Source organism: Dermacentor silvarum, chromosome 5 (assembly GCF_013339745.2).
Source record: "Dermacentor silvarum isolate Dsil-2018 chromosome 5, BIME_Dsil_1.4, whole genome shotgun sequence".
Lineage (NCBI taxonomy): Eukaryota > Metazoa > Arthropoda > Arachnida > Ixodida > Ixodidae > Dermacentor > Dermacentor silvarum.
Genome location: NC_051158.1, coordinates 99469045 through 99492617, shown reverse-complemented (window position 1 = coordinate 99492617; position 23573 = coordinate 99469045). Strand labels below are relative to the sequence as shown.

Sequence of the window (23573 nt, the reverse complement as noted above, 5' to 3'; positions counted from 1 at the left end):
CCGTGTAAATAGTCGGAATTTTTGAATGGCCCAAGCAACGGCGAGACACTCTTGCTCAGTGATGGTATGATTTTTCTCGACCGTTGTGCGTCCGACTTGCGTGTGCGACCACGCGTTCCTCAAAACGTTGTCGTTGCAAAATAACAGCGCCGATTCTGTGGCCGCTGGCGTCAGTATGGAGTAGAGTGTGTGCGGAGTCATTGAAATGACAATGCACTGGCTCAGACGTGCGGGCACGCTTTAAAGTGTCAAAAGCCGCTGGGCACTTGTCTGACCATAAATATGGAGTTCCCGAAGGAAAGAGTCGGTGAAACGGAGTCGCGATGGTCACGAAACCATGTATGAAGCGCTGGAAGTAAGAAGCGAGGCCAAGAAAGCTGCGATGTTCTTTGGAGTGTTGGGGCCTCGGAAAGCGGAGGACAGCAGTGATCTTTTCGGGGTCAGGCCGAATGCCGTCTTTGCTTACGAGGTGGCCCAGTACTTCAGTAGTCTTACTGGCAAAGTGGCACTTTTTGGTATTCAGCTGAAGGCCAGCAGCAGAGAGACACGTCAGAACTTCGTCTAGGCCCTGCAAGTGGAGTTGGAAGCTTGAAGAAAATCTGACTATGTCGTCAAGGTAGCACAAACAAGACTTCCACTTAAGGCCCCGCAGAACAGTTTCCATCATTCGTTCGAAGGTTGCTGGTGCATTGCAGAGGCCAAAAGGCATGCCTTTAAATTCGTACAGTCCATCAGGTGTTTTAAAGGCAGTTTTTTCCTTGTCGGATAACCCGAGCGTAAGTCAAGACTGGAAAAGTATCCTGCACCTTGCAATGAATATAAGGCATCTTCAATGCGAGGCAAAGGATATAAGTCTTTTCGGGTTATTTTGTTCAAGGCACGGTAATCAACGGAAAATCGCACTGAGCCATCTTACTTGCGTACCAGAACGATGGGTGACGACCAAGGGCGGGCAGAGGGGCGGATGATATTTCGCTTGAGCATGTCGGCAACATGCTTGTCGATTATCTCGCGTTCAGCTGAAGAGACGCGATATGGTCGACGGCGGACAGTAGAACTTCCATCGATGTGTATGCGATGAGTTGCCGCTGAAGTGTGTTCCAAGAGAGGCGAGTGTACGTCGAAGGAAGATTTATGTTTCGACAACAAGGCCAGTAGTTGATGTGCTTGCTGCGGAGTCACATCCGTACTGATTGCGTTGGCGAGAGCAGTAGCAGGAGCAGCATCTGCAGGTGGGCATGGTTCTGCAGTACCAGTACTCAAAGCCATAACCGAGACAGGCTGTGTGTGCACACCGCAAACCACGACGGCACCTTTGGGAAGCAAAATCGGCTCATTTGTGACATTGAGTACTGCGACCAGGGCTGTGCCGTTGATGAATCGAACGAGACTTGACGCTAGTGCAATTCCTTTGGATAGGCAATGGGCTGATGGGGCGACTAGAACATCGCCATTGTCAATTACGTCGAAAGCAATCGCAAGAAGTTGCTCGTGGCCAGGTGGCACCACGCAATCTGCTACAGTTCGCAGACGGTGGCGGCACCGAGGCCCCTCGTCGGTGTCCTTGGTCTTGCGCATGTGGACAAGGCGTAGGCAAGAGATGAAAGCGGCAGCGCCAGAAAGAAAGTCCCAACCAAGAATGAGCATATAAGCGCAGGAAGGCAGCACTGCGAACGGAATATGGTGGCGAATCCCATCAATAAAAACTCGAACGGTACACTGTGCCGATGGCCGTACCGTAAGGTTATTCGCGCTACGCAAAGGAGTGCCATGGTAAGGCATAGTGACCTTGCATAGACGTGAGCACAAATCGGCATGAATAATAGAAATAGCGGCTCCCGTATCAACTAATGCTCGAACAGGCACACTTTCAGCATACACAAATAACAAATTGGCCGGGCTCTCAGGAGGTGTTGCTTGTCCGTGCGATGCAGCTTTCCCTCCAAAAGCACAACGATCGAGTTTTCCGAGTGGTAGTCGATGTGGGTGACTGGCTGGAGTGGCGATGTTGATCGTCGGAGAGGGGAAGGAGAGTGGCGGCGTCCTGGACGGTAGTTTCGAGGAGCGGTGGGTGGAGCGGGTGGGAACGTTTTGAAGGGCGGCGCTGGTATGGGCTCGGAAAGGACACCAGATCCCTCTCGTAAGCATCGTAGCCGCGGCGTTCGTCCTGCTGCCGCTTTTGACAAAACCGCAAGATGTGGCCTCGAATGCCACAATAATAACAGATTGGGCAGGAGGAGCGCCAGGATGTGTAAAATGCAGGTACAGGTGCACGGGGTTTAAAGGCTGCTACGTCGTTCTGAGGAACCGGAAGGGCACGCCGAGCGACGGATGGTTGCATGGCAGCGACTTGGGCGTACGTGGCTGGCGGATTTGGCGGCGTCGGAGGGTCAGGGCGCACAGAGTAAACCAAGGAAGACAGCTCATCTTTGATGATGTCTCGTAGCCCAGTGGACGTAAAGTGAGCTTGAGGAACAGCAGAGCATGACAGGCCTTGTGCTCGAAGCTCTTCACAGATCAGAGCCCGAATCAACGTGCGCAAATCGGCATCCGAAGAAGGTTGCGTGTCACAGACGTCTGGCTGTAACCGGATGGCTTGTGGTGTGTCCAGATGCTGGCAGGTAGCGGTGACATTGTCCACGGTTGTGGGGTTTTTAACTGCCAGTGCGTTAAAGGCAACGTGTCTAATGCCTCTTAAAATGTGTCCAACGCGATCGGGCTCGCCCATTGCTGCGTCGACGTGGCGGCAAAGGGAAAGGATGTCTTCAATGTACGAAGTGTACGTCTCCCCTGGTTGTTGTATGCACGCATCGAGCTGCCGTTTTGAAACTTCAGAACGGATGGATGGTCCGAAAATCTTCCGGACTTGTTGCTGGAAGGTGGTCCAAACGGGCAAGGCGCTCTAATGGTTAAAGAACCACGTCTTCGGGACATGGGACAGGTAGAAGGCGACGTGGCAAAGTTTTTGAGTGTCGTCCCAGTGGTTGTACCCACTCACTCGGTCATAGTTCTCCAACCAGTCCTCCATGTCGTCACGCGGGAAACTAGAGAATATAGTGGGGTCACGCTGCAGGGCGGTAACGGTCCACGTGGAGGCGGCTGGTTGCGGTGCAGAGGGGTTGATGCCAGAGGCTCCGGGTTGCGGTACTTGGGTCATGGCAGTGGACTAGCGGAGCAAACGGCGACCCGAACGAAGCTCCAGTGGAACTCGACGTCGTAGAGGTGTAGAGGATCGAAAGCAGCCTCCACCACTTTGTAAGGCAGCAGCACAGCTGTTGTCTCGACGTCTTTATTCGGCTGAGCCACACTCTGAACGATGACGACGCGCACAGTGATGATTATGTAGAGGTGAAGAAGATGAAGGATGAATATTGTGCCTACAATATGTGCACCCCTTCTTCCTGTCCTCATCGTCATCTTCCATCACTCTTTTTTGTCCCATTTCCTTTTTTCCCCTGTGCAGAGTAGCAGGCCAGAGCATGCTCGCTCAGGCCTACCTCTTTGCCTTTCAAATAAATTCTCTCTCCCTCTGTCTCTATCAAAGGCTGTGCATGCAGTATTGTGCCTTAATGCTAGCCAGACAAGTTAATTGTTGATAACACCTTTGTTTTCCTCTTTCTATACCTGCATGTGCGTCACCCGTATTGGAAAATATATTCGCACTCTTACTATACAAGATGTTTACTACTAGGCATATATGTTCTTGTTACTGGCTGTATCTTCGTAAATTTTCAGGCACGTGCGTGACTGGTTCTTACTATGTACTGTTTGGCACATGATGGGACATGATCTTTTCATGTTTCATCTGTCTTTTCTCTAAGTTTTAGGACTGATATTGGTACTTGGATATTTTCTTTATTATATTCTGGGTTCAAGCTTTTTCATTGTCTTGGACATTCCTTTGCAACAATGTAGAATTTAATTGTAATTAAGAATTTAGTCAGCACTATGTGTTTCACGGTGTGAAATTTATGATTGTGCATAGGGAATGTGCAGTGTTAATTGTTGATATTTGACTGCTTGCACTAATAGCATCTAATCTTGTCTCTGTATCACCAAGTCGTATTAATTGTGTTGCATGCTCCAAGATAATTTAGTGGTGGCACTTGAAAACTGTTTCATTATTGCCATTGATTGCACTCATTAGGAGATGTTTATGAGGAATCTGTATTTTGAGCAGGATGTTATGATGCATGTTCTTAGTTCATTCCTTCACTGGTTCAACTATAGTACATAAAGCCCTGTCGCCATATATGTGGCACATTTCTCCTGTTATATTTGTATGAGGCTATATTTTTACTGGGCCATGCAATAATATATACATTGTACGCAATGCCGTTGTTACTATTGCCACCGTGAAACTTAAACCGAACGCCGGAGCAAGCAACCCACGTGGCCGTCAGTGATACAAAGTGGCACTGGCTGCAATCGAGACAAAAGTGTGGCCAGGTATGTGATACTTGTTGACGGTAGTGTAGCCAGTTATGTGATACATGTTGACAGTATATGTAACTAGTTGTTGCTCTTCTGACCCAGAGGCAGGCGGCTGGTGCGCATGCCCATTAAGGAGTCGTATTCGCCGGAGGCTGCGTGGTCTCTCGCTGAGGCGGCTTGAACATGCTGGGTCAGCGCTCGGCCAAAGTGGGCTTAATGACTGTCACGATAACACAAAATAAAGGCAGATGATCAGATAATGGGGCGTGTACACTGCTTTCTGCCTGAAATGAGTTTAGTCTACTCATTCAGTTTGGATGGCATGGACAGTGCGTGCCGGAGTGCCACAAGCGGAGAAGCGTGCGATTATATGGGGATGCGCACCCACTCTTGTATCTGGGTCAGCATAATGACAAATTGTTGCATATACTGTCGACAGATGTCGCATGCCCGGCCGCAGTCTCATTGCAATTCCAGCCATTTGGTGCTGCATTCTATCGACGAAAAGCTTTAGCGTTTGTAAGCTCAATGTAATGTGGACACTATACCGCGCATTTATATGTTTGCGCTGTGAGCAACTATGGGATGTAGAAGGTTATGCTTGTCGAGGAGAATGGCTTTGTTGGCATTCTAATGGCAACTGCAGATGTACCGCTCTACTACTGTTTTGATAATGGCAACGTCAATTATATTGCAGTTGTTACTAGTAAGCACGCTAAAGTAAGGGACCCAAAATAAAAGAAAACTTTAACATGGTCACATTGTGTTACATGTGCACGTATGGTGTACAGATATCCGTGCACCAAGTTTTTCATTTAGAAAGAAAATATGTTAAACACTCACATTGACAATAATTTTCTTGCTGCACTGTGGCACGTATGTCGTTCCTGACAGTGACAGTAGCTCCAGTCGCCGCAAGAACTTGCCCAAAGTGGTGCATGTCGTGCGAATGAAGCCGTATCTGTCGAACTATGTTTCGTTTGTTCTTTTCTGTTGTTTTTGTGGTTTTGTTTTGCAGCATGTCTTACTCTGTGCCATTTGTACACCGCCCTCATATGCGCATCGGGACGATGCTTCCTTCGGAGGGACGCAAATGCTGCGCCTGTACTCCGATGAAGAGGACTATGCGAGCAGGCATGCGCATTTCTATCAAGGTGCGGCGAAGAAGAAGTCGCAGTAGCGCGCTGTATTAAAAAGGCGACCTGTTGCTATCCCTCTTGATCAGGGCTGTGCGACCTCTGTTTTTGACGTTGCGACAATATTGTTTTTATATGATTCTTATCAAGGATATCGTGCACACTTCTGCACCATGGCAACTTGGAACGAAAAGCTTGTTTTATTTAGCTGAAGCGACAGCACATTCAAGCGGTACACTCCTCCTTTCAGTTCAATAACTTTAACTGTGTAAAACTTTGTTTTTTTTAAAGGGGCCCTGAACCACTTTTTATCGAAGTGGAGAAAGACATTTGAAGTGAAAATAGGCTATTTCAGAATCACTTTGCCGCAAAGATAACTTCAATGCGTACAGCAGAAACGGAGTTATCAGCAATCAAACACGGCCTCCATTGTGCTCCCCATCCTCCTCCAAAGCCTTGCTCTGTGAAGGCTACGGCGGAGACATCACCGTGGCGCGCAGTTCAAATTTTCGATTTGGTGCCTTCGTCGCGCTAAACGTAAGCCAAACGCGGCAGTCTTCAGAGAGCCGCAGTGCGCTCAGCCAGTGGACTCGTGGCGGCACCTCGCGGCGGCCACGGTGTAGCCGACCACAGCGACCAATAGCCGCCACATATTGGAGTGTGCTTTATTACGAAATAAAGTAGATGGAGCATGCTTTATTACGAAATAAAGCACACAGAAAAGAGCGAGGATCGTGGGGTTCTTGAAACAAGAACGTAACTTGAAACAAAAGGTGACTTCTCGCTCCGCTTCCGAGCTCCATGGACCGCGTACAGACAGACAGAAGAACTTTATTTTATCCTTAGGGGAGGGTGGACTAGCGACCCTCCTGAGGCGTCACCCACGTCAGAACCAGGGGTCCAAGACCCCCTGCCACCTTGCAGGCCCCCTGGATCGCCCGTAGCTGGCTCCGAAGGTCGGTGCTCGTGATGCAGGTGTAGAAGTCGGTCTCGTCAATGCGATGGACCCTTGAGTTGATTTTTAAGTGGGGGCAGCCCCACATGATGTGATAAAAGGTGGCTAATTTGCCACAGAGAGAGCACTGAGGGAAGATTTCCATGTAGCTGGCCATAATGGCTGGCGACGGAAAGGTGTTCGTTTGAATTAGTCGGAGAGCTATCTCCTGGCCTCTGGAGAATTCTTTGTGCAGAGTGGGGAGGGTTCTCCTACCTAGTTTGTAGTGATTTGTGATCTCATTAAAGGTAGTCAGCGAGTCTCTGCCAGCAGCATCTCCAACTCCCGCCCCACACTCGTCGGGGTGCGGGAGGCCCGGTCGAGAAGGACCCGACGCGCCGGGGCGGCGCGCGAGTCCTCGCGCCCAGGCATGAGCCATTTCGTTGGGATTGGAGATGCCGTCGACGGCCCCACCCAGGTGGGCGGGAAACCACACCAACTCGTGAGAGTGCAGTGAGTCAGAATCATGGCGGCCTTTTCCGCGATGTGATTGGAGTCGAAAGCCCTTACGGCAGACATGGAGTCGGTGAAGATGGTGAAGGTATCTTCCATTGTCATAGCGAGCGAAATGGCTACTTGCTCAGCGATGCTGGTAGACTTGGTTTGAACGGTGGCAGCATTGAGTAGCCGCCCTTCTTTGTTAACTACCGTTACCGTGCATTTGTCTGCAGTCATTCTAGCGGTGTCTACAAAGATTGTGCCATTGCCCCGGCTGTCTAGATTCTCTGGGATGGCCTTAGCCCTGGCTTTGCATCTGCCCACATTGTGAATTGGGTGCATGTTTCTAGGCAGCTGATGAACTACGATAATTTCTCTAATTGCTTGTGGCAGTGGAGTTGTCCTTTCAAAGGTAAGAGGCAACTCGCCTCTTTTCGAGAATCGTTTTACTACAGTGGTTTTAGAGAGTCTGGCGACCTGTGCCATACGCTGAGCCTCTATCAATTCTATAGTGTTGTGAACACGAGATAGTAATCTAAATGTGCTAGTTCTCAAGGGAAGACCTAGCACCTGCTTGACTGTTTTCCTGACGAGTACCTTGAGTTTTTTCTCTGCCGCGCTCCAATTGTGCATGGAGGCCGCATAGTTTATGTGACTGAGAAGGAAGGCATGAAAGAGACGAAGAAGATTGTCTTCTTTGATGCCGCCCTCCTTCCCAGAGACCCTTTGTATGAGGCGGATGGTGGCCACTGTGTGTTGTTGCAGCTTCTCTATCGTGGCTGTGTTTCTCCCGTTTGCAGAGATTAGCATGCCCAGAATACGTAGTGTGTTTGCCCGAGGGATTTCCTCGCTGTCTGTCGTTCTTAGGTGTATATCTACCTCCTCCACCGGGATCCAGCCTTTAGGTCAGCGCCCCATACAGATTGGCTGGTAAACCAGCAGCTCTGATTTGCTGCTGGATAACCGAAGGTTAATTCGTCTTACGTGGTATTCTATTATTTCGACTGCCTCTTGTAGTGTCTCTTCCGTTTCTCCTGTCGAGCCCTGAAGCGACCATAAAGTAATGTCGTCGGCGTAGATGGCCGAGCCTAGCTTTTTCATCGCGTCAAATTTCCTGGCAAGGGTGGACATGCCGATGTTATATAGCAGTGGAGAGATCACTGCGCGTTGCGGCGTCCGCGTACTACCGAGCGTGTACTCCTTGGATTGAACGTCCCTGATCTTAATGGTCGCTGTCCTGTCTTTCAGGAAGGCCTTAATGAAGTTATGAAAGTGGTATCCAAGCCCCATGTGAGAAATGGATGCCAGTATATGACTATGGTCAATTGTGTAAAAAAGCCTTAGTCAGGTCCAGGGCCAATATGACCCTGGGGTCCCTGGCCGAGGCGTCCAACACCTCAGTCTTAATAAGTAGCATGGCATCTTGCGTCGAAAGGTGTGGGCAAAAGGCTAGCATATTCGACGGGAAGATGTCACTCCCTTTGATGAATGTCGAGAACCAGTCGTTGATTACATGTTCAGATTTTTACAACGCATGATGTTAGCGAGATAGGCCTGAAGTTTTCCTGTGTGGATTTCTTGCCGGGTTTGGGTATGAGGATTACCGAAGCGTCTTTCCATTCTTTGGGGTAAGTGCCCGCGCACCAGTGTTTGTTGAACATGTCAGTGAGAAAGTCTACCGAATCGTCGTCCAGGTTTCTGAGCATGCGATTGTTAAGCCCGTCCGCCCCAGAGGCCGACATACTGTTGAGCTTGGGGAGTGCGTGCCTCACCTCCCATGATGCAATATCGCTATCTATTTCCTGTACCTCCCCTCCTTCGTAGACGGACTCCTCGGGCTCGTCTCTCACGACGGGCATCGGGAGGTAGCATTGTGCGAGTTCGTCCATGAGTTCATATTTGTCCCTCCCCTCGAGTTCCCTGTGAACAAAGCGCTCAATGGCTGACCGTTGTGCACTGCGGGTGTTTCCTGCCTTGAGGAAATGTTTAAACAGATTCCATTTACGCCCTACCCTCATCTGTCCGTCGACATTGTTGCACACCTCAATCCATTGTTTCCTCTCCAGCTCCCACGCGTACTGGGCTATCTGTGTGTTAAGCCGCGCCATACGTTTCCTGAGCGCTCGGTTCAGTTTGTTCTTTTCCCATCGCTGTTTGATGGAGTGCATAGCTTCCATAAGATGTGCAAGGTGGCTGTCCATAACCTCAATATCGGCGTCGGTTTCTACTTCTTTGGTGGCGGCAGCGACGTCAGAGGGGAGTTTATCCCTCCAGTCATCATAGCCACGCTTGCAAAGAAGATCCTTCCTGCTGACTCTGAGTTTGTTCCAGTCTACTATTCTGTGAGTCCTCGTACCTTTGCAACTAGCGTGTAGGCACGTCTCCACAATGTAATGGTCCGAGCCTTGGTCTTCCCCCTATTCGTCCATGTTTTGTTGCCTGTGTAGTTGAAGTGAGATCGGGTGAGGAGGGTTTGGTCACCGAATTACCCATGCGAGTGGGGAAATGTAGATCTGTAAGCAGAGTGAGGCCATGATCGTGAAGGGATTTTACGACCAATTTTCCCTTCAGTGTGTTCGCCCCGTAGCCCCATGTGGTATGTCGTGCGTTAAAGTCTCATGCTACAAGTAGGGGAACCCCAGCATTAGCCGATATACTGGCTGCCTTGGCTATGAGCACGTAGAAGCGTTCTCCCTTCTTCTTGGGCGAGCTATATACATTGAGTATAAGGAGACCTGTTCTAAATTGTCTACCCGGCAAAAGTTCCATGCATATGTATTCCGCGTTCGACCGTTTATCCATGATTCCGTGGTCTATGGGGGTTATACCGCACCTGACACAGGTCGCCACACCTCTGCCATTCTCCCCTTTGTGAAGCGAGACTTCGTATCCGTTAACAGTTACGGCTTCTATTATGGTTTCTTGCAGGAGTATCACCTGCAGTTTCTCTTCCTCAGTGCGCAGGTATTGAGCCAGTATTGCTTTTTTGCCTCAGTATCCGCGGCAATTCCACTGCCACGCGCGTAGATCCCTGTGTTTTTTATTGTCCCCCGCCATTTTTACTGAACGGTTTTGACTGGCCATCTAGCTTCCTGCTGGCCATGAGTATGTTGGGTTGCGAGTTTGTGCGTTGCTGCAAGCCCTGTTTTTTCTCCAATTCACAGATCCTTCGATTCTGCTCCGTTCCCTGTCTCTTAAGGTCCACAATATCCGTGCCGATTCTGGTTATTGCCTCTGATATCCTGGCTAGTGTCTTGATAATCTGCTGTTGGAATGCCTCGAAGCCATCCGGCTCCGGGGTCTCTCCTATCGCCCTTCTTTTGCGGCCCAACATACTGGCCTGATCCCGCTCCTGACGCGGCTCAGAGATAGCTGCCCGTAGTTCCGCTATCTCTTTTTTCATCTCACCCACGAGCTCTCTAAGCTGAGCATTTTCTTCCTTAATCTTTCCCAGCTCCTCGCTCTCTTTCTTGCGCTTGCGAATGCCCCCACTTACTTGCGATATGGGTGCGGCACTGTCTTCTTTTTTATGCTGTTGCTGCCTGGCTCTCGTAGTCTCTGGTGGCGGGGGTCTGTTGGCCCATGTTGCCGTGGCAGGCAGGATTGGACCACCGCCCATCGTTTAGGGCTGAACCCAGCCTTGCTGCGTCATCGCTGCACCGCTGGACATGAGTTGAGAGAAGTCCATGGGGTTTGACTTGAAGTGTGCGCCTCGGCGTGCTCTCTTCTTCTTTGTCCGATGATGAACGGCGTTTTCTATCGCATCTTACATGCTTTGTTGCCGGTGCGGTGGCCTTTTCTGCAGAGCTTGCATCTTGCTTGACATTCGTGGCCGACCGCGGGGTTTGTAATTCCGCAGCCACGGCATACCTTCAGCGTAGGCGTCGGGCAGATATCGGCACGATGTCCAACGCGGTCGCAGTAGTAGCAAACCTCGATCTGCTTCTTGTACAGGTAGCATCTGTACAGGGTCTGGCCAACTCACACGTAGTCCGGCACTTCGTCCCCATCGAAGAGTACAATCACCGAACTCGTTTCCGGCACTTCGTCCCCATCGAAGAGTACAATCACCGAACTCGTTTCCTTGATGCGATTGGCTTGTCGCGCCGAGGGATTTCCCCGGTTTTCTATGAAGGCGTTGAGATCCACCTCGCTGATTCCCGGCTCTACGTTGCGTAGCACTCCCTTGACGAACCCGTCCCGGGCAGCAGCATACACGCCGACTTCATGTTCTTTGCCGTTGACTGAAATTGACTTGATTCTCAGTAGCTTCCTTGCGTTGGATTCCTTTTCCGTACAGACGACCACGATGTTCGGAACAATGTTCGGGCACACCATGACGGTCTCCGCTTCCATACTGGAAATCCCCGCCGCTCTGATGATGGCTGTAGAAACGCCGTAGTGGCTGGCTTTTTTCAAGTCGAGACCGTTGCACGGTCTCTATGATCTTCTGATGCTCTTCCGGTAGCTCCGGTATTCTAGAAGCTGCGAAAACCTTCATTCTCAGCTCCGGTATGCGCCGACCACTTTTGGCACCAACGCGGCCACCATCTTGAGCGATCTGGGGACGATTGAGAAACTCGAATGCGCCCGTCTTTTTTCTGCCCGTAGGTTTCCTTTGAACGAGGTTCCAACCACCATTGTTTGCATCGTCCTCCCGAAAATCTTTGCCGTCAATTTCGATCGACTGCATGGTTTCTCTAAGTGGCGCCGAGGCGCTCCTTGCCATGTTAAGCTTAGCTGCTCCGCCGCCGCCGGCAACGGGTGTACTCGTCGTCAAGCCTAACCAGGAGTGCGACCTTGGATCGTAAAATGGATCGTAATATTGCCAAAAGCTCGCTCAAATTCGTCATTCCGCACCTCCCCGTGATCGGGGAATCTTGCTGGGTCCGTAGAGATGAAAATCCGAGTGAAAATCGGCACATGCGAGATTGAGAAAGGCGAAAAAGCTGGAGCGATGCTCTGGTCCTCCACTATGCGTCTCCAACACGTGACGCCCTCCATGGACTGTGTACGACAGCAGAACTTAGCTGAGATGTTCACAACGGCGTATGCTACCCGCCGACTATGTTCACCAAGCGTGACGGGTGGTTCAGGGCCCCTTTAAGGAAGTATGTTTGGATTTGTAAACCAGCTCACTTAGCAATAACAAATATAATGATATAATAATATATAATGAGCAATTGGGAACAATCGACCAGCTGTGCTATGTTTTGTCTTTTCTGAGATGACCCTCGGGACAGATGGGATGAGCAAAAGGCTCAATGTTAGCACTAGTATCTGTGTGTTCTGAGTTTTGCATTCAGTAAGTGCAGTTTTGTTTTCATTGTGCTGGGTCAATTTATTCGTCTTCTACAACTGCTGTCGCAGCAAGGACGCCTCCACTGCTATGGTTTCTTTGACTATGAAACTGGAAAACTGTTCTGTCTGAAAACACACACCATGGTCCACACAGGCGAGCGTTCATTTAAATGCCATTTGTGCCTGCAGAGCTTTTCACATAGATGCAACCTGAAGGATCACTTGCGCATCCACTCAGGTGAGCGGCCATGTCAGGGCCCCTTGTGCCCTCAAACCTTTGTAACTGGCAGCCATCTCAAGAGGCATTTGCACATCTATGCAGGCAAGCGACCGTACCGCTGTACCATCTGCTCCAGTTTGTTTGTGCGGGCTGATAACCTAGCTTAGGATACATATGAAAACACAGCAACCAGATACACATATTAAGTAACCAACTAGCCCGCCTCACCACTTTAACTGTTATCAATGATGCTCGCCTTCTGGCAAAACAGCAACGAGGTGTTTCAATTCCTCTTATTTCTTTAATAATGAACCCTATTAAAAAATTTCCTTCCATAAAATGCTCCCCAGAGCGCACTTCTTTATTTCCAGTGTGTATGTGTAAACAAAATTTAGGTGGGGTCTGGTGGGGGAATATTCAAGAGCAATTTACATGTATATAAAACCTAACTGCATATCGCTTTTCTTAAGTGTTAATCTTTCAGTGACAGGAAAGACCAGTGTGCTGAGGTAAGACTATGTGGGTGCCTTGTTGTTTTGGAGCTAAAAAGTAACGTATTTCATTGTCTTGCGGGCGTCTTCTTTTCTGCATTGACCATTCCTTTGCTTTACACAATATACGGAAAGTGAGTAACCAGAAATCCTGTCCCGTGTTTTCATCTATTTGTCATTATCAAAGTTTCAAGTTTATAGTTTCATTGATGACACACTGACAACTCTACGAAATTTTGAATGCGAAGCATTATATAGGAAGCTGAAGGATCACCGGTGCATTCACACGGGCGAGTGATCGTACCGCTAGATCGTTCACTTGGGCAGAAGTATGAAAATGCAGATCTGTGGTACTGCTGGAGTAGGTCACTGGGCACAAAAATGTTCCACATGTGTTAAATGCAGTCTGAATTGGGAATCCATATACCTATTATGTTCTGATGCAACTGGAAGCACAAGTGTCATCATATCCTCTATTGTATTGAAGTGTTGATTTACTACAAGGCATGCTTCAGCATAATGTAGCAAGTTGTCGGGGCATTGCAGTGCACTACTGTAACCATAATGTGGTATTCCTTTATCCAAAAGCATAGCAAAGTTAACCCATCAGCTATTCCTTCAGAAAACCAGTGTGTATAGCAAAGTGCTCAATCATGAAAAATTCTGATTGTTAAGTCTCACCGAAACATGTCGGTGTCCTCCAAATGAACTGCTAATCAATTACTTCTTCTGAAAGCATTAATGTTTAAGAGTGCACAAAAGTAGCTCATTGCGTTTTGTCTTCCTTACCTCTTAGTGGCTACACTTTTGGGAAAGTCTTATTGCAGTTCATGATTATGTAGATTCCTTCTGTTTGACCTGACAGGACTTCTAACCCTTTCGGGGCCTGTTTCTTTCAGAGGTGATGCACCACCAGGGTAAGGTTTTTGTTTCCTAAATATTGTAAAATGAACACGGTGGTTTATTTCTAGTTATGTAGAAGGGCAGGAATGACACGGATAATGACAAATGCTCTCTTGGTGTGGTCCTAACATTCCTATGTAATGTCAGTGACACGGTGGGACAGAAATGTGAAAACGTGCCGGTCTGTCAGGGTTGCTGAAAGGGATAAGGAGGGGCGAACGTGAACCGTGTGGGTGCACTCGAAGAAGCTCTTTTATAATTGTCTTATTGGGATCTTTTAATGCATTAACATTCTCACCTTTTGGGGGCTAACCATCTGTCTATATATGTACGTTCCTATCTAATCATTTTCCCGTGTACCTGCTTCACTGGGTAGTCCATGGACGAATGGGTAGTGCGTCGGGATGCTGCGGTAAGGGAACAGCGTTTGAAACCAACCATTACAATTTTTTTTTGCTCCTGTTGAAGAAATTAAAATTTGGTCTTCTCATGACAACTTACGGAAAACCTTGGCCGAGGTGGTAGCCCATGATATCAATGCACTCCACGTCCTCCGACATTAATAGATTTTATAGTTGAAAACTTTTATTTGTTGAAGTATGTTCCGATTTTTAGAGCACTGGTCATAGGGCAACCATGTTGTGTAAATATTGAGCAAATTCGACAGGTCGACCAGCTGTGCTTTGATGTTATCTGAGATCCCCCTCGAGATACTGGACTGGCGAAATGCTCATTATTAGCACTAGCATCTGTGTGTTCGGATTTTGGCATTCCATAATTGCAGTTTGGTTTTCAATATGCAGAATCAAGGCATCCATCCTCTACTACAACTACGGAAGATGAGTCGCAGCAGAGACACCTCCACCTCTGTGACTTCTGTGATATTGAAACTGGAAAACTGTTTTGTCTGCAAACGCACATCAGGGTCCACATAGTTGACCAGCCACTTCAATGCCCTCAGACCTTGTGATCCTATATCACTGCACCATTTGTTTCAAGTTGTTTGTGTTGGCCAATCACTTGAGACAACTTTATGAATACGCTGCACCACAGTGCCGCGGAGTAGGCAGCAGTAAGGTTGATGTACTTTTTAGGGGTGTACGAATAGTGATTCAAATCAAATACGAATCTAATAGTGACATAAGCGAATCAAAGTGAATGTGGAATACTTTTCGAATAGCTTTAGAATAATGAACAACTGTTACCACAATTACTATAAAACTATGTTCAAATCCCAGTATTCTGAACTATATATAGCAAGTTTGTCTCTACGTAGTATTCTATGAAGCATTGTCTAATAAAAGCACAAACGGAGCATTAGAATCAAAATAATTCGCATGCACTGGATTCATCAGAGTGCAAATAATTGCTGTACAGCCTATAAAGTATGGTGACCTAGGTGCTGTAGCCTGCTCCACTATGCAAGTTCTCATGTTTTATGTATATACTATGCCTGCAAGGGTGAAAAATTTACTGCACTTTTTCTCCAATTTTATTTTTATTTGGGTGCAGTTGACCTTTTGAAATATTATGGAATGGCCTTAGAAAGTATGGAATGGCCTTAAAAGGCTGAAGGGACAGGAGACCCAACCATTACTCTAGTCACTGAACAAAGAAACAGCTTGGAACACCAGGCCAACACTCGATTCGAGTGGGTGTCGTGATCCAGTATTCCGAATCATTCCTTAAACACGGACAAATCACCGAACGCAAGGCACTCGATTTGCGTTCGACTCGACGAAAAAGCGAAGCTGACGATGTCTTCTTACCACACTATGAGCTTCTCCATCTCTTTCGAACTAGATAGTGGAATTTCAGCGATGACATGAGCACTGAAGGATTACCATTTGCTTTTGACCTGCCACGTGATGGAGCTAATTTGCTTAAGCTCTGTGGATTGTGTGGAAAGATAATGAGAAGCACCGGTTCTCACGTCTGTCAAAATGATGATTGTCGGTTGTCTTGTTGAAAGAGGATCAGCTTTATCGCTTCTGGGCGAGGTGACTGTAACCTCCGACATCACAAACACAAGGTGGCCAAGAAAAAGTCATACATTTGTTGCCATGAGTCGGCAACACACAACTGAGTTTTAAAATTCATTTTTGGGAATACTAAATGACTTGCAGTCACATCGTTTGACACAGATAACCAGGGTGGGAAAGAGCAAATAAATTCAAAATTTATTATTGTCAATAGACTTCGAAAAATCGCCGGAGTTGCCCTTTAAACATCCCCAGGTGGTCAAAATTAATCCGCAGTCCCCTACTACGGCGTGCCTCATAGTCAGATTGTGGTTTTGGGAAATAAAACCCCAGAATTCAATTATTATCGAACCACGTTTTTATTGCCTGTTGGCATAGAGTTTCTCACTATAAAACCTAGAGGGCAATGTGGCGCCACCGTCTATGCGAGTTTCTTAAAGGGCTGCCGTGCCCTCATGGGAATGACGGGATATGTGTCTGCGAGGCTTGTGTTGGCTGGTGTTGTAGGAGGCTTCGTCTAAAACGTGGATATGGCTACACAAATAACGCGTTCTTAAAATAAAATCTACATAAATGCTTTCATTCACCCATATTACATCTTTCAATAAAGTTTACTCACCTACAATGCAGCATCAAGCGAAGAAAAGCAAGAACAGACGACAAGTTGTTCCAAAGTGAGCGAGAGTCTTGTCGTCTGCCCTCTAACTTTAGCGGCCAGCTGATACTTTTTACGTTTCATAGAATTGTGCATCCAATAGTATATCCTCGAAATTAAACAAAACATGTTTTTGTGTAATAATAAAGCTAAAGCAGTTTTTTACGTGCTGTTTTAGCAGGAAATGAATGATTGTGACAGACGGAACGGTGCTAGCCAGGCGCGTCTTCAAGGCGTTCGGGCTCTCCAAGAACGATGCCAATCCGAATCCACAATATACCGGCATTCCCTTGCATACCACGGCGCAGCAGCGCCACATTTGCCTCTAGGTTTTATAGTGTGAAACTCTATGCCTGTTGGATCTGATAGGTGTACTGCTTCTTGGAGCCATCTTTCTTGTGGCTCTGTTCGAGGTGTGTCATTGACTTCTTGCACGTAAGCATTCGTTTACAGTAATTGAATGATCTGTATTCATTATGAATTGACTGTTTTTTCGAGCATTATATTAGTTGTTGAGCCTAGTGATTGTAATTATTGTATATATGTTTTCTGCTTGCTTGTGCACATATTGTAATAGCCTTCTTTGCAATTTGTTAAAATCCAATCCCCTCCTCATACCACTATATTTTGCATTTCCTTATGTTGGGTGCTCCAGAGAAGTTGATTGATAGCATTTGGAAGTTCATTTATTTTTGCCATTGAGTGCACTTTTTATGAGTTATTCAACAGCAATTAAAATTTTGAGCAGAGTATCCTACTTCAGTTCAAATTGGGAAGCAGAAGTTCTGCTTTCAACAGTGGGCCATGTTTCTCCGGCTATATTTGTGTAATGTTTTGACAGCCATGCAATGATAAATACACTGGACACAATGTTATTGTGCATGCGGGTAGGTTACGGGCCAGTCCTGTATTTTATATCTCGAAAAGATTCTCCAGAATCGCCTTCGTGCCAGCCTCTGATTGGAGAGTTCCTAAACACTAAAATCGCTTACTAGCATGTGTTCTCTTGTTCTAATATTGAAGAATTAGCTGTGCTTTGCTTATTATGTTTATACCATGCAATAATGCACCTGTTTGGGTAAAATACACTTGAGAGCATATGAGAACTTAATTGCCTGTTAAGATACTGTAACATGTACCATAGACACTTTGCACAATTTATTTGATGCTATGCAATATCTGTTGTTTTCTATTCCTTTGTGTGTTAGAAGCAGTGGTTTGCTATGGTGCATTGTTAGTTGTATTCTCCAGAGTAGACATGACTGTGGAATGCATTGATGGAGTGCATTGCTTATTCTTTGTTGAGGTAGCTATTACATTGTGAGACGACGTGCCTTGTTTATGCTGCCTACTGTTTCAATAATTTCACCTGCACTTGTATTGAGTTACTGGTGCATTGCCTGTGGTAAAAATAAACTTTAATGAGAACGCCAACATGATCACAATGGGTAAAAAAGGCTAACACTATGGTGTACAAATGTCTGGGCATCAAGTTAGTCATTTCAAGAGAATGTTTCCTAAATGGCCGACAATTACATACATTTTTATTTGCACTCTTGTACATGCAGTATTTTTTATGTGATAAATATTAATCATAGCATGAAGCTTTCACTATAGCGTGAAAACTTTTCGTAATACAAAACTTTCTTCTTTTTTTGTGTGAAAGTATGTTTGCATTTCACAAACCTGGCCATTAAAGAATCGCATATTCCCTTCTGGCGCTGTGTGCACTCCATGATACTGCATGAAATGCAAAATCAATGATGAAGATTATATTTAAAACATGTTACATGCACCATGATATTCTGCTGGTTGGTCCTGTGCTGCAAGTTTGAATATTAGGTAGAATGTTTCAAGTGTGAGGTGTAAAGTGTTTTAGTAAAATGACTTGGGTAGACGACAGCTGGGTGCTTTATTTCAATGGCAGTATGCCATGTAGTTGGGGTCTGCTTTTTTGACTGTTTTTCACAATGTTTCGTACCAGGCATATTTTTGAAGTAGCTAGTAGGTGATTTGCAATTATGCTAGACATGAAATAGCTGATGTTTCCATGCCTGACATGCCTGTATGTAGTCCACAACCTATAAACTTGATTACACTGGGTGAATTGAAAATTCTCAAACCATTCCCTAGCTTTACATTTTTTCGTTATTGTGAAGATGCAATAAATGTGCTGAAACTCAATTTCCAGTGGAGAGTAATAATCGGTGGCTGAAGGGAATAGGGATATTGCAGAACAGAACTAACAAAAGGCTCATCGTTAGCACTAGAGTCTGTGTGTTCTGATTGTGGCATTTCTTAAATGCAATTTGGTTTTCATTGTGCAGGATCAAAGCATTCATCAAGCCCATCAACTACCAAAGATGACAAGTTGCAGCAAGTAAACCTCTACCGCTGTGATAGCTGCGAATATGTAACTGGAACACTGTCCAATCTGAAAACACACATCAGGCTTCACATAAAGGAGCACCCATTTCAATGTCATTTGTGCCCTCAGAGCTTCTTGGGAAGATTTAACCTGACTGCGCATTTGCGCATTCACTCAGGCGAGAAGCCATTTCACTGCCCTTCATGCTCTCTGAGCTTCTCGCAAAAGGGCACTCTTAACAGACACCTGCGTGTTCACACTGGTGAGCGGCCATTTAAATGTCATTTGTGCCCTCGAAGCTTCTCTCATTCATCCAACATGAAGGATCATTTGCGCATCCACTCAGGCGAGCGACCATATCAGTGCCCCTCGTGCCCTCAGACTTTTGTGCAGAGGAGCCACTGGAAGGCGCACCTAGGCATCCACTCATGCGAGCGACCATACCATTGCACCATCTGCTCCAAGTCCTTTGTTTGGTCTTCTCACTTGAAGAACCATATGAAAACACACCACCATGACAGCCCCGAGTAGGTCACCAGCCATGTAGGTGTGCAATATATATTAAGCAAAGTTTAACATGATGAATCTATATACCTGCGCAGTATGTTGCATGGCATTCTGTTGCATCAGGAAGCAAATGTTCACAATCGTATGTTTTATATGTACTTTTTTTTTTCCCTCTTGAAATAAAAGGTCTGCGTAAGATATTACTGGGGTGCTATGGTGTTAACCTTAGTGAAGGGTGATTGATAGAAAAACATGATTTTGAGTTATGGTCGCCTGCTTCAAAACCACGTAGCACCTTGTTCGTAGCAGTGCTTATTCCACACAGTACATTTGTATATATCCAAGTGGATTAAGAGCTCTCAAACTGACGGACAAAGATCCATAGATTGATACATTCATGGTTTCCAGTTCGCACTCTTTTTCATGCTGTGAATGAGGACCTTTTTTGAGTCATAGTGTGCAAAGTTTTATCAGCTAAAAGATGTAGAGCCTTTGGTAAGAGGAATGACTGCTGTAGGAGCACAGAAGCAGCTTTCTCATTGAGGAGGTCACGGTGCTGTTAGGTTCTTGTAATTTATGACATTTTGACCAATGCAGGAAGGGGTGAGCAAGGCATTTCTTATGCAGCTCCCATGAGTAACATACTGACTGCATTTCTTTTGACAAAGGCTGTGCATCTAGTATTGTGCCTTGCGGCTGGTGTGAGAGGTTCATTATTGTTCACGCTTTTGTTGCCTACTTTCACTGCCATGTGTATGACTAGTAGATTAGTTATGCTATATTCACATCCCTACTATCTAGGATTTGTAGAATGTTTGATAGCTTTTGTTAGGGCAACTTAAAGGGCAACTGAATCACTTTCCGAAAAAAGTGAGCTTTGAATGAATTATTGCAGTTTTTCACCCCCTGAATACGAAAATGACAGTTTAAGAGGCCAGAAGTCACCGCAAGTTACTTTAATTTAGCAAAAACAAGCCGTAGCGTCTGCGGGAGACGCCGCCCGTCGTTTAACGGGCTCTAATGGTGAAAACGACCGTGACGTCATCTTGGGAATCCGTGAGGAGCGCGATTCGAAGAGAGCGCGCACGTGACCCCTGTATTGACGTCATCCTTGCGCCCAATCTTTCGCCGCTAGGCGTGCGAATGGCGCAGAGCTTCAACGAAAATTGCAGTATTGTGCCTAAATGCTAGCCAGACAAGTTAATTGTTCGCAACGCCTTTGTTGTCCTCTTTCTCTACCTGCATGTGTGTCACTCGTATTGGAAAATATGTTTGCAATCTTAACCCTTTGCAGTCCGTAGTCGGGCAGGGCCCGACAACGCAACACGGCCGTAGCGGTCCGCTGTGGAGCACCGCCCGACAAGGGTGTTTGGGGGTTAAATTTCACGGTTTTTCTCACTGCAATTTATGTGCTTTCTTTGTATACGTGATGTGCCATCTCTTGAGGGATAAATAAACTTTGTTGAAGTTTACTTCTCTTTGCACTAGGGTGCAGCACAATGTTCAGCACGGCTTCTGGATACCAGAGCGTTCTCACTTGAGTGCGGAACAGCACATTCGCGCGCAATAAACACGATGCGCCTTCTCTTGAGAGATAAGTAAACTTTGTTGAAGTTTACTTCTCTTTGCATTAGGGGGCAGCACAATGTTCAGCACGCATAGGTCGGCAGTGTGGGAGAACACTCACTCACACTCACTCACCATAATTTTTTCCAGGCCCCCCACTCGCTCACGTTCACACGTACTCACCTCCACTAACACTCGCAGCACTCACTCGCACTCACTTCCACTCGCACTCACCTCCACTCAGAGACACTCACTCGCACTCATATCCACTCACACTCACAGGCACTCACGCGCACTCCCACTCACCTGCACTCACCACTGGTACTCACTCGCACTCACCTGCACTCGCACTCACTGGCACTCACAATCACTGGTACTCACTCGCACTCACCTGCACTCGCACTCACTCGCACTCACCTGTACTCACACTTACTGGCACTCACCTGCACTCACAATCACTGGCACTCACTCGCACTCACCTGCACTCACACTCACTAGTACTCGCTCGCAGTCGCATTCACTTACACTCACATTCATTGGCACTCACTCGCACTCACTGGCACTCACTCGCACTCATCTGCACTCACACTCACTGGCACTCGCTTGCACTCGCACTAACTTAAACTCGCATTCACTGGCACTCACTTGCACTCACCTCCACTCACTCGCACTCACCCCTTCGAAATGAGTGCGAGTGTGAGTGAGTGCACTCGTGAGTCACTGTGCCGATCTATACCGCTCACAATTCGTGTATATTCAAAACGAAGCTTCCAATTTAGCACCTGTTGCATCGGGAGTACGCCAAGGCAGTGTTTTGGACCCAGGCTTATTTTAATATACATAAAAGATTTGCCTTCCCGATTACATGGTAACATCCGTCTATTCGCTGACTATTGTATTTCGTACCGCGAAATTAATCACAGTGATAATCACCATATACAAAATTCTGCCTTTTCTTGGTGTCAGGAGTGGTAGATGACTCTAAATGCCGAAACATCTTTAACGCTAACATTACGAAAGAAACAGATATCTGAGTTTACTTGCATTATTAATGACACACCTCTCACTTGTGCATTTCAGCATAAATATTTAGGTGTCACTTTAACATACGCTCTCCGATGGGAAAGCCGTCTTAATAAAATAACCTCAAGTAGAAATCAATGTACATGCTGAGCACTAAAGCGACTCTTTCTGAGAAGACACCTTCGTCTTGCGCCCCCAGGTAAAATTTGCTGGCCTACAAAATGCTTGTTCGAACAGTGCTGGAGCACGCCAATATTGTTTGGTTTCCGTACACAAAATAACTCGTTGCAAGAATGGAAGGGGTGCAGAAGAAGGCAATAAGGTTATGTTTTAATAAATACAAATTAACGGATTCATTGACTAAATTATAAAGAGAGCTGGTTTATTAACACTGAAAATTAGAGCAAAACTAGCACGACTAAAGTTTTAGTTTCAATTTATTCATGGCGACATAAACATTGACGTCAGCCCCAAACTCTCTCTGTCCATCTCTCTGTCATTGACATTAGACGTGTGCATGCTTGCCGCCCATGCTCGCTTAGCTCCCCTTCAGTCGGATTGAGCCAAGAGAGCTGGAAATAGAGGGAGAGATTGACTGTCCGTATACTTAGTCAACCACTTAACGCTGAAACAAACACAAAAGGGAGAACAAAGCGGTATCTATCATTGCATCTTCGCTTTTTCTCCATATATGCGAGCGTGCGTGTCTGTTACTCTGTGCTAACTTGGCTAGTCCCTCTTCCGCTCTGCCTGTTTATATAAGGAACCTGTACGTGTACGTTTAAGAGGGAAGCAGGAAGAAAATGAGGAGTCATTCCACCCTCTGAAGGCAGATGACCAGCGAAGCTGTAGCAAATCACACGTTATTAAACGTCTTCACTCATTGGAAGTCATGGCAAAATTTGCTGGTCATGATTTAGATATGTCTGCCACCAGCGCTCCAGCCCATACATATTCCCTGGTGTATTAAAGAAAATGTCGCAGTTTCGCCCGAAAGGCGAAGCTTCGATTGCGATAGCAAATTAGTAGAGAGCTATACGAAGAAAGTATAGTATTTTAATGGGCCGTATAAACTTGTAAACATTCGCCTACTAACTAAATAGACAAGCACGGTGTCATGTGTGAACAGGTAAACATGGAACGCATCTTGCTCGATGACCGCGGAAACTCGCTGTCAGAACGCTGGATAGTAAGGAGGCGCAGCTATAGCCGCGAGCGAATTGACCTTCGTGCTGCCTCTCGCTTCAAAGTGAACTACACGTCGAAAACACAGCGCATTCGAAGTTACCGGCTCTAGCTGAACATAGTTCACGTTGCAAATCGCTTTGAAGAGGAGCCGCGTACGCGCGCGCCCTTTTTCCATGTCACAGATCATTTTCGAGATACGACAACCACGCGGCCGCCGCCGGAGCAAGACGACCCCCCCCCCCCCCTCCCAATGCCTTTCGCGCGACAGAAGCAGTGCGCTTCCGCCCTGCCTTTTCCCTCGCGCGCGCGAGATTGAGCAGCAAGTGTCGGCTGACCCTCGCAAGCTTGCACTCGCACACGCAGCGTA

At 46.7% G+C, this 23573-nt stretch overlaps 1 protein-coding gene and 1 long non-coding RNA gene across 8 annotated transcripts in view; one reads left to right on the top strand and one right to left on the bottom strand.

Annotated features, from left to right (window-relative positions):
- Window positions 1-23573, bottom strand: part of LOC119453641 (oocyte zinc finger protein XlCOF6) — a 791503-nt gene that overhangs the window by 485109 nt on the left and 282821 nt on the right. The window lies entirely within an intron of this gene.
- Window positions 1-23573, top strand: part of LOC119453653 (uncharacterized) — a 415401-nt gene that overhangs the window by 125562 nt on the left and 266266 nt on the right. The window lies entirely within an intron of this gene.